Source organism: Sus scrofa, chromosome 1 (genome assembly GCF_000003025.6).
Source record: "Sus scrofa isolate TJ Tabasco breed Duroc chromosome 1, Sscrofa11.1, whole genome shotgun sequence".
Taxonomy (NCBI): domain Eukaryota; kingdom Metazoa; phylum Chordata; class Mammalia; order Artiodactyla; family Suidae; genus Sus; species Sus scrofa.
In genome coordinates this window covers 213,006,312-213,020,066 of record NC_010443.5, presented here as the reverse complement: position 1 = coordinate 213,020,066, position 13,755 = coordinate 213,006,312, and the positions used below count along the sequence as shown (strand labels likewise).

At 35.1% G+C, this 13,755-nt stretch overlaps 1 protein-coding gene across 6 annotated transcripts in view; it reads right to left on the bottom strand.

Annotated features, from left to right (window-relative positions):
- The window catches only part of PTPRD (protein tyrosine phosphatase, receptor type D), a 2,180,605-nt gene that overhangs the window by 992,947 nt on the left and 1,173,903 nt on the right, over positions 1–13,755 (bottom strand). The gene's annotated exons all lie outside the window — the stretch shown is intronic.

Below are 13,755 nucleotides of genomic sequence, written 5' to 3'. Positions count from 1 at the left end.
TTGTGGCACCATGGGTTAAGGATCTGACATTACAACTGCAGTGGTTTGGATTACTCCTGTGGCGCAAGTTCAATCCTTAGTCTGCGAATTTCCACATGCCATGGGCACAGCCCCCCCAAAATGGTGCTATTAAGAGCAAATTTTGAGGTGAGATACATTCAACTCTTCCAGCAATATAGAGTTTAGAAGTTTCCTTATGTTCAAAACAGAATGAGGCAAACATATGAAACCTTTTCCTATTAATAGAAGTATATAATAAATGTATTTTTTAAGAATAAAAATATAAAATCCTTTGTTGCTTGTTTTTCAAATCAAGGAAAGGAAATATATCACAAAACATAGATTACAGGTATAGATTATAGCCATTTCAGGAAAAGATGATGTTCCTGGCTTTCTTCATGGCCCCACAGAACTTTCACCCTTGTATCTGTTCATTCCATTTAACCTCTGGCTGTGGGTTCAGCTTGTCTCAGGGCTCTAAGATGAATGTTGCTTTAGGCAGATGGGCTCTAAAAGAAGCTCTTTGTTAGAAACCCTCCATTCTTCTGTTGTTGCACTGTGACTTCAGTTTCCCTTCAGGGCCCAGGAATCAGCTAAAATCTTGTCTCCCTTGTGACCCTCACTTTCCGCTGACCACATTTCCATCCAGTGCCTGTGCCCTGAAACAGCCACTAGCAGACTGGTTATCTGGCACTTGGCCTGCTAATGCTGGATGGGCATTTGTCAGTTTCAGAGGTGATTAGACTTCCACCTACTGCTCTGCTGACCCACTTGAATTGACATCTTGGTTTTGGACTTTGATTTTATTTTTATTTTAATTTAATTTTATTTGTTTGTCTTTTTAGGGCTGCACTTACAGCATATGGAAGTTCCCAGGCTAGGGGTCAAATCGGAGCTGTAGCCGCTGGCCTACACCGGAGCCACATCAATGGGATCCAAACTGCATCTGCCACTTACACCACAGCTCAAGGCAACTCTGGGTCCTTAACCCACTGAGCGAGGCCAGGGATTGAACCTGCGTCCTCATGGATGCTAGTTGGGTTCATTTCCGCTAAGCCATGATGGGAACTCCCGGACTTTGATTTTATACCTTGGATAATAGTGCTTGCACTCAACCAGACCTTGGGCTGATCTTATTTAGAAACTAATTTCTAGAATGATCACTATTTGTACCCCTTCCTGGATCGAGGGATAACATCTTGTATTTGAAAATGATGATGATGTTGATGATGATGATGGTTTTATTAGACTGGAGGAATTCTTAAGGAAACAGATTGAAATTTAAGAAAAGACAGTCCTCCAGGAGCATGAAGATGACAGGAGTATTGAACAATATTCTTACTAATAAGGAAAAGACTGAGAGATATCATTGTCAAGTGCTGGTCCAGGAATAAATATTATATTGCATTTTAGAACTCAGACAGTTTATTGTAACATAATTCTATGTAGTGTTCTCCTGAGTCCTGCTTCATTTATGCCATTTTACTTGAAACTTAGAAAAGAGGAAAATAGTGAACATGAATTTGTATACTTTTACAAAAAGATGACTGGGAGTTCCTGTCGTGGATCAGTGGAAACTAATCCGACTAGTATCCATGAGGATGTGGGTTTGATCCCTGGCCTTGCTCAATGGGTTAAGGATCCGGCATTGCCATGAGCTGTGGTACAGGTAGCACATACAGCTCGGATCCTGCATTTCTGTGGCCATGGCATTGGCCAGCAGCTGTAGTACTGATTTGATCTCTAGCCTGGGAACTTCCATATGCTGTGGGTGTGGCCCTAAAAAGCAAAAATATATATAGATGACTAAAAATGGTTGAAAGAAAAATCAGGGAAAAAAAGAAAGGCAAATCAGTGTAATATTAGTACATAAATTCTACCCCAGGAGTTTGATGCATAGTTTAGCTCTGAGCTTTCTAATTAAGTCAAAGAAATGGAAGAAACATGATTCATCAAATGTACCCAGGAGGAAATATTAAATTTGTTGTTGAAAGAACAGGAATAGATTTTTGGAGATACTTAATCCTATGGAAAATAATTTAGGAATATTGATATAGTTTATATTACATCATTTCGGTTACCTTAGGATACACTAAAGTAAGTCCTTACAAATTTCATGTTTCTGACTTTTCTTCAAGTGATGTTTGAGTCTAACACAACCTAACAAAGTAACTATAAATATCAAAGCTTGATGAAATAAACTATTTTTACAGAGTCAATAAAATCAGATAAAATGATATCTCAAGGAAATAACGTTATAAAGAAAAATTAAATGGAAAATCATGAACAGGAGAACATTTTTTTTTGTCCTTTCAAGGATTACAAGTCTATTCCTACAGTGAAATGAAGTGAAACAAATATGCCTCCTTTAAAAATAGAGATGAAATCAAAAAGGAAGAATGTTTCTTTTTTCTTCAAATTTCCACCTAATGCTTATTTCCTGTGTTACGTTATTTATGGCCCAATAACAATGAAAAGAGATAGGTTATCTAGGAGAGCATCCCAACTTTCCCTTGGAAATTAAACTCCTTACTTTTCTTTCTAATTCAGCTACACATATCAATGATATGTATCTTAACGTAGTATAAATATCTTCTGGATATGAAAGCATGCTAAAAATGCCTACCTCTCAACTGAGCAAGTGCACTGACTCTATTAAGAATATTTTATGGCAGTGGTGATAGATCTTAACAACTTGTATGAAGAAAGCTAACTTACTTTAATGAGTAAAATATGTGTATATATGTGTGTGTGTGTGTATAGACACACACACACACACACACACAGTTTAATTGGTTTTATGGCAACTGACCTCTTGACACACACACACACACACACACACACACACACACACGCAAAGCGAGACTACGTTACAATGCTTGTATTCAGTTAGTATTCATGCCTAAAGTTCACAAATGTAGAGAGCAGATATCTGAAGTTCTCCATACAACCCTGAAAACGAGTTTAACTTTTAAAAAATGAAAAAGTTAAATATTTTATATGGTAGATACAACCCAAAATAGGTATAATGATCTGATTACATCTAATATTTTTTTAAACTGATAAACTTTTACATTTTATTCAACAAGCAAAGTATTATTTAACAAAAAAAATTAACCACCATAATAAATTAAAGAGATGCACATGTGATTATTATTTATAAGGGACAAAGAATGTACATTATTAATTCTATAAAGCAGTAAATTCTTTTTAAGAATTCACAAGAAAGCCAGCAGATATTCGGTTTAAAACTACTTTATTACTAATATTAGCACTAGGGGCACTGGTAGGGAATACAAAATAAAGGACAAAGTTATGATCTTGGATTCATATATTTGGAGTTGGTAAACTGAGCAGCCACCCACTAGGAATCGCAAGCAAGTACTGATTTTCCAGAGAGGAAAGTGATTCATCAAGGAAGTCCCAGAGATTCTGACTTAAACAATGTGGAATTTTACAAAAGCTAATTTCAGGTCAAAATATCCACGTGGGCTACCATATGGATATTTGTCATTAATGAAAGGAGCTTGCATTTAGAGATACACTTTTGTTAAACATTAAAATACTGAATTCAGTAATTTTAATAATAACATTACCTACTTCAAAGCTACCTGCCTGAGTTCAATCCCCCTCCTTTGCACATGTCCCTTCAGTGGTTGCAGCTCCAGATATTTGTGAAGCTGAGCAGTATTAGTCTCAGACAGAAAGGCAGGGAGGCAAAGACTTAAGTCTAAATGATGGCCAGAAGGTCATTTACCAGGCATGCACCTTGCAGTGGGATGCTAACTTCTAATTTTCCTCACACAATTTATTGCTAATACTGTTCTTATGTAATTTAAAATTGTTTATTTAGAATTCATTGCTCTATTTCAGAATTTTTACCATAATTTATAATTCCAAGGGTCATCCAATCTGGCTAGATTATTATTTAAACTAAAATAATCATAGATTCTGGAAGTAACTTATCTAGATGCAGTTCCAATCTCAGTACTTTTTAGGTACAGGATCTTAGAAAGTTATTGAAACTCTGTCCCTAAGTTTTCTTGTCTATGAAATAGGAATAATAATGATACAAACTTCAAGAGGTTTTTCAAAGATTTAGGTAAGTTGCTAAAAATAAAGGGTTTGGTGCATGAAACTTTACATAACTACATCACACCTGTCAGAATGGCCATCATTAATAAATCCACAAATAACAAATGCTGGAGAAAGTGTGGAGAAAAGGGAACCTTCCTACACTGTTGGTGGGAATATAACTGGTACAACCACTTCGGAAAAAAATATGCAGGTACCTCAGAACACTGTACATAGAACTACCATATGACTCAGCAATCCCACTCTTGGGCATATATCCAGACAAAACTTTTCTTAAAAAAGACTCATGCACCTGCATGTTCATTGCAGCTCTGTTCACAATAGCCAAGACATGGAAACAACCTACATGTCCATTGACAGATGAATGGATTAAGAAGATGTGGTATATATACACAATGGAATACTACGAAATAATGCCATTTGAAGCAACATGGATGGAACTAGAGACTCTCATACTAAGTGAAGTGAGTCAGAAAGAGAAAGACAAACACTACATGATATCACTTAACCTGGAATCTAATACAAGGCACAAATGAACCTTTCCACAGAAAAGAAATTCATGGACTTGGAGAACGTACTTGTGGCTGCCAAGGTGGAGGGGGAAGGAGGGAGATGGACTGGGAGTTTGGGGTTAGTAGAAGCAAACTATTGCCTTTGGAATGGATTAGCAATGAGATCCTGCTGTGTAGCACTGGGAAGTATATCCAGTCACTTGTGATGGAGCATGATAGAGGATAATGTGAGGATAATGTGAGAAAAAGAATGTATCTATATATGTGTGTGACTGGGTCACTTTGCTCTACAGTAGAAAATTGACAGAAGACTGTAAACCAATTATAATGGAAAAAATAAAAATTAAAAAATAAATAAAAAATAAAATACCTTAAAATTTGTAATTAAAATTACATAAGCATTTCTACTGTTTATCTGAACACTAGCTTTAAAGTTTTTGAATGTATTTCCTTATTCACTGATCCATCCATAATATTAACAATGGAACATTTCCTTTAACTATAATTTTAGGTGAATGTTCAACATGCAAAGGAAGTTCTGCTCTTGAAAAGGCCAAAACAGGGCTATATTTCGGAAGCTCTTCCCATATTGCTGTGGAATACTCTAACTCCCCAGAGCAGAAGTATAAAATAAATTCCTTAAAATGAATCCAAAATGTAGAGTATCTTTCCTTAGCTATGATCTCCAGAGGTAGCTAAAGGAGTCCAAAGTTCTCATAACATGGTGACTATGTAGATGACATTTTTAGTGAAAAAAAAGGTTCTTTCACTCACTCAAGAAAGGACATTACACAGCAGACATAGGTTTATAATAAAATAGCAATATGGGAGAGTCAATAACCACATATGACTCACATAAAGTAAGATCTTGAGAAAAAATAAAGTGAAGAAACTGAAAATTAATAAAAGGGAGGGATGTAAAAATCACACAAGGTTATTACCATAATAATTACTTACACCATTAAAGTCTATAATATACTTATAAGCACTTATTAATTATTGATGCTTATTTCTAAAATTTGAAGAGATGGAAGACTTCTTTAAAGTTACTTAAAATGCACAGTTTAAGTGTGTAACTCTCTGGCTGTTCTTAAGTTTATATGTATGTAAACAAAGAACTCTATGCTCTGTAGCTGGGTCTACTTATGTTCTTTATTTATAATATTTTACTATAACTGCTTCATACTCTAGTCCTTTTTTATTCTTTTTTTGAGTTTTCACACTTTTATTTTTATTTTTGTAATTGTTATTTCCCCAATACAATTTTTTTTCTACTGTACAGCATAGTGAACCAGTTACACATACATGTACACATTCTATTTTTGCACATCATCGTGCTCCATTATAAGTGACTAGACATAGTTCCCAGTGCTACACAGCAGGATCTCATTGCTAATCCATTCCAAAGGCAATAGTCTGCATCGATTAACCCCAAGCTCACCAACCACCCCTCTCCCTCCCCTCAGCCTTGGCAACCGTAAATCTATTCTCCAAGTCCATGAGTTTCTTTTCTGTGGAAAGGGTCATTTGTGCCTTGTATTAGATTCCAGATATGAGTGATATCATATGGTTTTTGTCTTTCTCGTTCTGACTTACTTCACTCAGTATGAGAGTCTCTAGTTCCATCCAAGCTGCTGCAGGTGGCATTATTTTGTTGTTTCAAATGGCTGAGTAGTATTCCATTGTGTATATATAACACATCTTCCTAATCCAATCTTCTGTCGATGGACATTTGGGTTGTTTCCATGTCTTGGCTGTTGTGAATAGTGCTGCAATGAACTTGCAGGTATGTGTGTCTTTTTAAAGAAAAGTTTTGTCTGGATATATGCCCAAGAGTGGGATTGCTGAGTCATATGGTAGTTCTATGTACAGTGTTCTGAGGTACCTCCATACTGTTCTCCATAGTGGCTGTACCAGCTTACATTCCCACCAACAGTGCAGGAAGGTTCTCTTTTCTCCACACCCCCTCTAGCACTTGCTATTTGTGGACTTACGAATGATGGCCATTCTGACTGGTGTGAGGTGGTATCTCGTGGTAGTTTTGATTTGCATTTCTCTAATAATCAGCGATGTGGAGCATTTTTTTCCACGTGCTTGTTGGCCATCTGTACATCTTGCTTGGAGAAATGTCTCTTCAGGTCTTTTGCCCATTTTTCCATTGGGTTGTTGGCTTTTTGACTGTTGAGTTGCATAAGTTGCTTGTATATTTTAGAGATTAAGCCCTTGTCAGTTGCATCATTTGAAACTATTTTTTCCCATTCTGTAAGTTGTCTTTTTGTTTTTGTTTTGGTTTCCTTTGCTGAGCAAAAGCTTGTCAGTTTGATTAGGTCCTATTGGTTTATTTTTGCTCTTATCTCTGTTGCTTTGGGAGACTGACTTGAGAAAACATTTGTAAGGTTGATGTCAGAGAATGTTTTGCCTATGTTCTCTTCCAGGAGTTTGATGGTGTCTTGTCTTAAATATTTAAGTCTTTCAGCCATTTGAGTTTATTTTTGTGCATGGTGTGAGGGTGTGTTCTAGTTTCTTTGATTTGCATGCAGCTGTCCAGGTTTCCCAGCAATCCTTACTGAGAAGACTGTCTTTTTCCAATTTTATGTTCTTGCCTCCTTTGTCAAAGATTAATTGACCATAGGTGATTTTATTTTACAAACTCCTGTTACATATATTATTTATTCATCCATATGCCTCTCTATAAACCTTACAATTTATATACTTCAGAAGAATTTATTCTTTCTTCATATATTTGTGTTTTACATGTATATACATTTTATATGCATGTTTATCCTAGATGGCATTTTCATAACATACCCTTCGAATTGAAGAATAACAATTTATATGACTTCTACATTACATTAAATTATGTTTTTATTTTCTTTTTTATCCCTCAGGGTGAAACCATTTGCTATGTGGACCTTACTGCTTACACTGATGCAGAAAGTATATTTCCATTAAGCCTGTTTCATCTATAAATTCCCATTTTTCTCTAACTACTACAGAGAAATGAAAAAAAAAACAGGTGATATCTATGGAGTTAGATTATATCACTAGACAGTGATGATAAGCTCAATATATAGCATAAGGTATTGAGGAAGAGGGTGAGAATTTGATTCATGGTTTACTTAAATTTCATTAATAACTATTCAGGTTACAATGGTATTCTTTTGAATTTTTAACAGTGAGAAAAGTGTGAGCAGTGTTTGTTGAAATTTACTTACAGTGCTCTTACTCCATGAAGACACTTCTCAGTGACTAGGACAATCAAAATTATTATCACCTTGGAATCCAGCTCATTAGCATTGATGCTAAGAGCTCTCTAAATTGCTGCTTATATGACTTTCAAACAGAGCTTAAGGGTATCAGTAACAAATCCTACTTATAAAGTGGCAAAACATTTTTCAATAATGCATCACAAAATTTTATACTTCTGTTTCAGCATGCATATTCAAATCTACTTGGTTTAAAAAAGCAATAACCAAGTCTGTACAATCAAACTAGAATATGTTGTAAATGCACCCTTTTAATGTTCCCCACCAGAAAACCTATTTGAATTTACTGTGGTATCTGTAGAAAAGAAACCAGAATGTTACCTGCTATATAGGTAAGAACAAATTATATATTCTGTTGCTCTCTTTTTTGGGTGATCTCAATTTACTTAAAAAAAAATTGGTAAGATAGCTATAATGTCTCTGGCACTGAAAGTTGTGACTAGAAAATAGTTTTCCACTTAAAAAAATAAATGTCTTGGCTTCATTCCAACATTTATTTTCAATAAATGCCTAAGCATTTATCTTGCAGCAGGAGACCATTATCCAGTCACAACGTTCAATGCATTTGACATTATCTCTTAAGTAAAACAGTAACTTTACGAATAGAGGACTGGCTGATTGAAAGAGTGCTTTAGTATGCTGGGTGGGTGAACAAATACTGTGGGTAAAAATCACCCCTTTAATCGTCATCGGAAGTGGGAAAAATACACGCTTTCTTTTCTTCAGATATGTTGTATGTTGGGGCTTGTGGTAAAGATCTTGACCACACGAGCTTAAAAAGTGACAATTCCAGCATTTTCTAGATTAAATGATGTCTCTCATCTAATATAATCTCTGATATTGTTGCTTTATATCACCTCTCTTGAACATCGGTATTTAATGGAGATTCAGGTCACTTATATTAGCTCCAAAGATCAAGGCTTACTCTAATCAAGGAATTCTCTTCATGAAGCTTCCTCTATAAGATGCAGCCTATGCATGGCTTCCCTTCTTCCAACAGTAAATGGAGATTTTGGTATTCCTGAACTTCAATCAATTCGGGAAGTAAACCTATTTTGTTAGAGAGTGGTTTCTGAGGTGATAGGCATCTATGTATAGATGTTCATTATCAGACTTATTGTCTGTATTTCATAGCCATCACTATTATGGTGGTGGTAGGGGGTGCATCACAGTACCCTTAGGAAGGATTCCATTCTGAGGAGGAAATTCATCATTCGGGAGGGAAATACATTTAAGAAAAAAACAATTCTAGATACAGATCTAATCATTTTACTCCACTGCCTAAATATTTTATTTCAATCATCACCCTGTCATCTGTTAAATAACTGTTAAACTCCTTAATATAGAATGGCAAGACACTTCACATAGAGTAAGAGGAAGTGTCAGGGACTAGCTTGAATTTACCAGTCTACCCGTTCTTTGGCAAAGCAACATCAGACTATTAGCTACCTCACTCTCACTTCTCATCTTGGACGTAGACCACAAACTGACATTTTTTTCTGTCTAAATTAGGGAATATTGCAAACAAGGTTTAAGACAAGTCCCCTTGTCTTCCAACGACACTGTTGCCACTGTAGAAAAGCATAGACGTGGTACCTAACTTGTATTTGTGACTCTGGAACTTCAGTCAAAGCACAGTATATTTGACTTTCTGTGGGTGGAAACCTAAAATTGGATTTTTTTTTTTCATTCCCGTAAGTGAATTTTTTTTTTATATTAAAGTTCGAGAATAACTGTCTTATGGATCTGTTAAATTCTTTTTCCTTCATGGATCCCACACTCACTTTCACTGCTGAAGATCTTTCTTTTCCCAATTTCTAGATCATCTTGTTTTCACATCTCTGTGCTGCAAATATGTCTGATTAACTTTGTAGATGGTATGTGTATCTCTCCTGTATTACCATTTCTTCAGTACTCAGCCTAGAGCCTGGCACATTGTAGAAAGTCATTTCTCAATCACAGAAAAATAAAGTGATAACACTCTGTTTTCAACATTCAAACTACAAGGATATACTGAGGTCAGGGTTATCTAGTGTCTGTGTAGGTGTCATCTTAGTCCTTGCAATTCCTTTTCCGCAGGCTCCTTTCAGCTATAAAGATGCATAAGAAAGTTGGGATGAAAAGGGGCCTTGGACCTAGGCTGTAGAGTGGAAATGAATCTTGTGTTGATCTAAAAAAAAACCCACATTCTTCCTGATATTCATAATAGTAGCTCTCAGGCTGACATATTTCTAGCACAAGTCATTATGGAAATACTCTGAGAAACTCAGTGAGAAGGAAACCAAAGTGTGTCCTCAGGTGCTATCTAACACCCTTGATTTTGCAGACAGTTCAGCATTGAGAATTAGAAAACCAAGGTTGGCCACACAAAAGGGTAAACATTTTTCTATTTAAAAGCTGCCAGGGTACAGTAAGATATGAATAAATGATCTGATGAAAGCTGTCATAACTTCACAGAATATTATCACATGAGGAAACACTATTTATTTCCTAAAACATAGGCTTATTCTGAAATATAAGCCTTAGCCATATGAAACTTGTTAGGGATCATTGTAAAGATGCTTCTATGGAAAACGTCCAGCATATACTGCTTAAGGATTTTTTTTTATGAGAATTCTTGGCAACTATTATTTTGGTCTTAGCATGAAAGATGTGCTTCTCCTAAATAAGCAGTTCATTTTTATCACATGGAAATAATAAATCTCAGACTGGTATCTAAGATGTTCTGAACTTTCTTTGGATAATTAGAAAGCTTAGAAGAAAATAGGTAACCTAACTTTTACAAGTAGAGAGGTATATGAAATGGATTTCTGTTTACTAATTTTATTTCTGGCTTTATTTTTGTACTTTATGGCCTTATACTCTGACTTTCTCAATAGTTTTATACATCCTTTTTTAGTGTGTGACTCTTTTATGTAATCGCTGGGGATTCAAATAAATAACATAATCTCAAATTATTTGCTTCTCACTTTGTGTCAACAGTCTAATGACTGCGAGACAAAATATCATGGGCTCATTCTTCTATTTTAATTCCAATATAAATTGGACATAAAAAATTTTGGTGATTAAAAAATGTCATATTTTTCTATAATGCATTGTCCCATAGAAGGACCAGGAAGGCATGTGCACTGTGTTTCATTCTGATTATTATTCTTTTATTTTGAATGTGTAATTGAAAATAAGATTTGAGAAGAAACTAAACACAACACTATATCATAGAAACAGAAGAAATCATCAACTTATAGAACAATACTAAATGCCATATTAAAATAGCAAAAGTAAAATATCCCTCAGAATACTAGGTCAGTAATCTCAATATTTAAAGATCTTCTTCTAACTGACCATGCCCACCTGTCATCAAAAATGAAGTCTGATGATCTTTCAATTTCAGTGCTTGGGACTTTTTTTTTTTTAGATTGTGAAGTTATTTCCGTGAAAGCTCCCAGGAAAACTGGTACCCTAAAGTCAATTCTCAATTTCCTTTGGCATGGGAGATAGGATTATATGGACATTTGTTGACAATTTCCAGACATCCCTCAATCGGTTCTCTCAATATCTCCCATCGCCAAGCTTTTCTTAGAAAGGCTGCTAACAAGAAGCAAGATGTACAGATTTGAGTTGTATCTCATTTCACTTTTGCAAGCTTACAGAGGAAATTGACATTTGTAAAGATACCTCATAGAAAACAGAACAGGAAGAGAGAAAAGAAAGGTAAACCAACACAGAATAACTGGCATTTGAATTTCTGAGGATAGCCTGCACTGAGACATGAAATAGGAGAATTCAAGTTGATTAGTAAACATTGTTGAGCTTGCCTAGAAAGGAAAGGAGGAAAAGAAAACACTGCGTAGTAAAGAGAAGAATGGTAACAATGCAGTCTATGTATTCTAGATCTTCAGACCACAAAGGAATCACTACCTGAACCTTTCAGGTAAGGAATCACTATCTGAACTTTTCAGGTATTCAGGTAAACCTCACTAGAGGACAGACACTATCAATCAGGGAGACAAAACATAAAGCCCAGGAGCATTAGCACAAAAAAATTCAGCAAAGCAAACCAAGCAACCTTGGAAAGACAAATGTTAGGTGGAGAATAGGGAGCAGTGAAGAGCTTGTCTTACTTTCTTTTCTCAATTTAAAGAGAACTTATGGACCCTTAACGCGTCAAAAATGTATTCAAATGTATGTATGTGTAATAGGTTGTAAGGATTAAAAGTGTAGTCTACAGAGTTGGTCAGCTGGATTCATGGTATGTTTCCATCTGTGATTTGGAGCTGATTGCTTAAATTATCTTTGCTTCCATTTCTGTATCTGTCAAATGGGGATAATGTGAATGAGGCTATATGAGGATTAAATGCGTTAGCTTGACTTATAATAAGAGTTCAATAAATGAGTGCCATATTATTTATATTAGAATACTGATACACAAAAAAGAGAAAATTTAGAATAATCCTTTTGGCAACATAATCCTCAACTAAAAAACAACTAAAACTATTAAGCATTACAAAAACTCAGCATAGAAATGAAAACCAGATTGTAAAATAAATAGGAAAAATGAAATACATCTTTTCATCTTTTACTTCCTTTGTCAGGAGTTTCTTATGAACTATTTAATTAAAATGTACAAATATGTATATTTTTAAACTATTCACATAAAAGTGATCATACTCCCCATTATACACATTTTTCTGTATCTTGTCTTTTGTCCCCCAAATAATAATATATCTTTGGGAGCTTTCCCTATTGGCACATGCAGTACACCCTTTCTTTTTATTTATTTATTTTTTGTCTTTTTGCCTTTTCTAGGGACGCTCCCGCGGCACATGCAGTTCCCAGCCTAGGGGTCCAATTGGAGCTGTAGTCACCAGCCTACACCAGAGCCACAGCATTGTGGGATCCGAGCCGTGTCTGCGACCTACACCACAGCTCACAACAATGCCAGATCCTTAACCCACTGAGCAAGGCCAGGGATCAAACCCACAACTTCATGGTTCATAGTCAGATTCGTTAACCACTGAGCCACGATGGGAACTCCTAACCTTTCTTTTTAATAATTTCATAATATTCTATGATATAGATGTAAAATAATTTATCTAACCAATTTAGATTGTTTTGTATTTGATAAACAGATAATATTGCAAAAATATCTAAAATATCTGTTCATACATTACTTAGAGTATTTCTCCGAAAAATTCTTAAGGCATATACCTAGCAGTGAAATTTCTGGAGATAAGTATGTGGACTTAAAATCTGGAGTTGTGAAAGTGTGCTCCAAAGACTTATTATCAATAATCTACCATCTACATTTTCAACAGCATCAGAGAAGTCTTACCCTGGAAATTAGTTAAACTTTAAATTTTGCCAATTTGGTTATAGAGAAGCTTATTAAAGGTTGATTAGCAGTCTAACTTGATTTTCCTATTCTGACTGAGAGAAAACAATGCCTTGATTATAAAAAATATTGTTATTGTCATTTTTGTAAAAATATAAGCATAGTAAATGTAGTAGTTATTATAAAACTAGGTGTTTTTGTTTATCTGAAGGATTTTCAAATACTATTCTCCTATCTTATGAGATATTTATGGTCAATAATCATTAGTATCCTGAATGCAGAAACATCTTTCTCTCATTTTCAAAATATTTCTTTCTTTGCAGGGTTAATATACAAACAGAGACACAATTACACACAGACAGACACCCTGGAAGTTCTGTGCTATCAATAAACAGAGCACAGCTACTTTAGTGCATATTACCCCTGGAATAACTATTTAAAAAAACACTGATAGATTAAGGACTCAGTAAAGTTAAATTACAAATTTGTCTTAGGGTGATCAGCCATTACAAATGTAAGTCAATACATATACAAGTGATATTTCATGTAT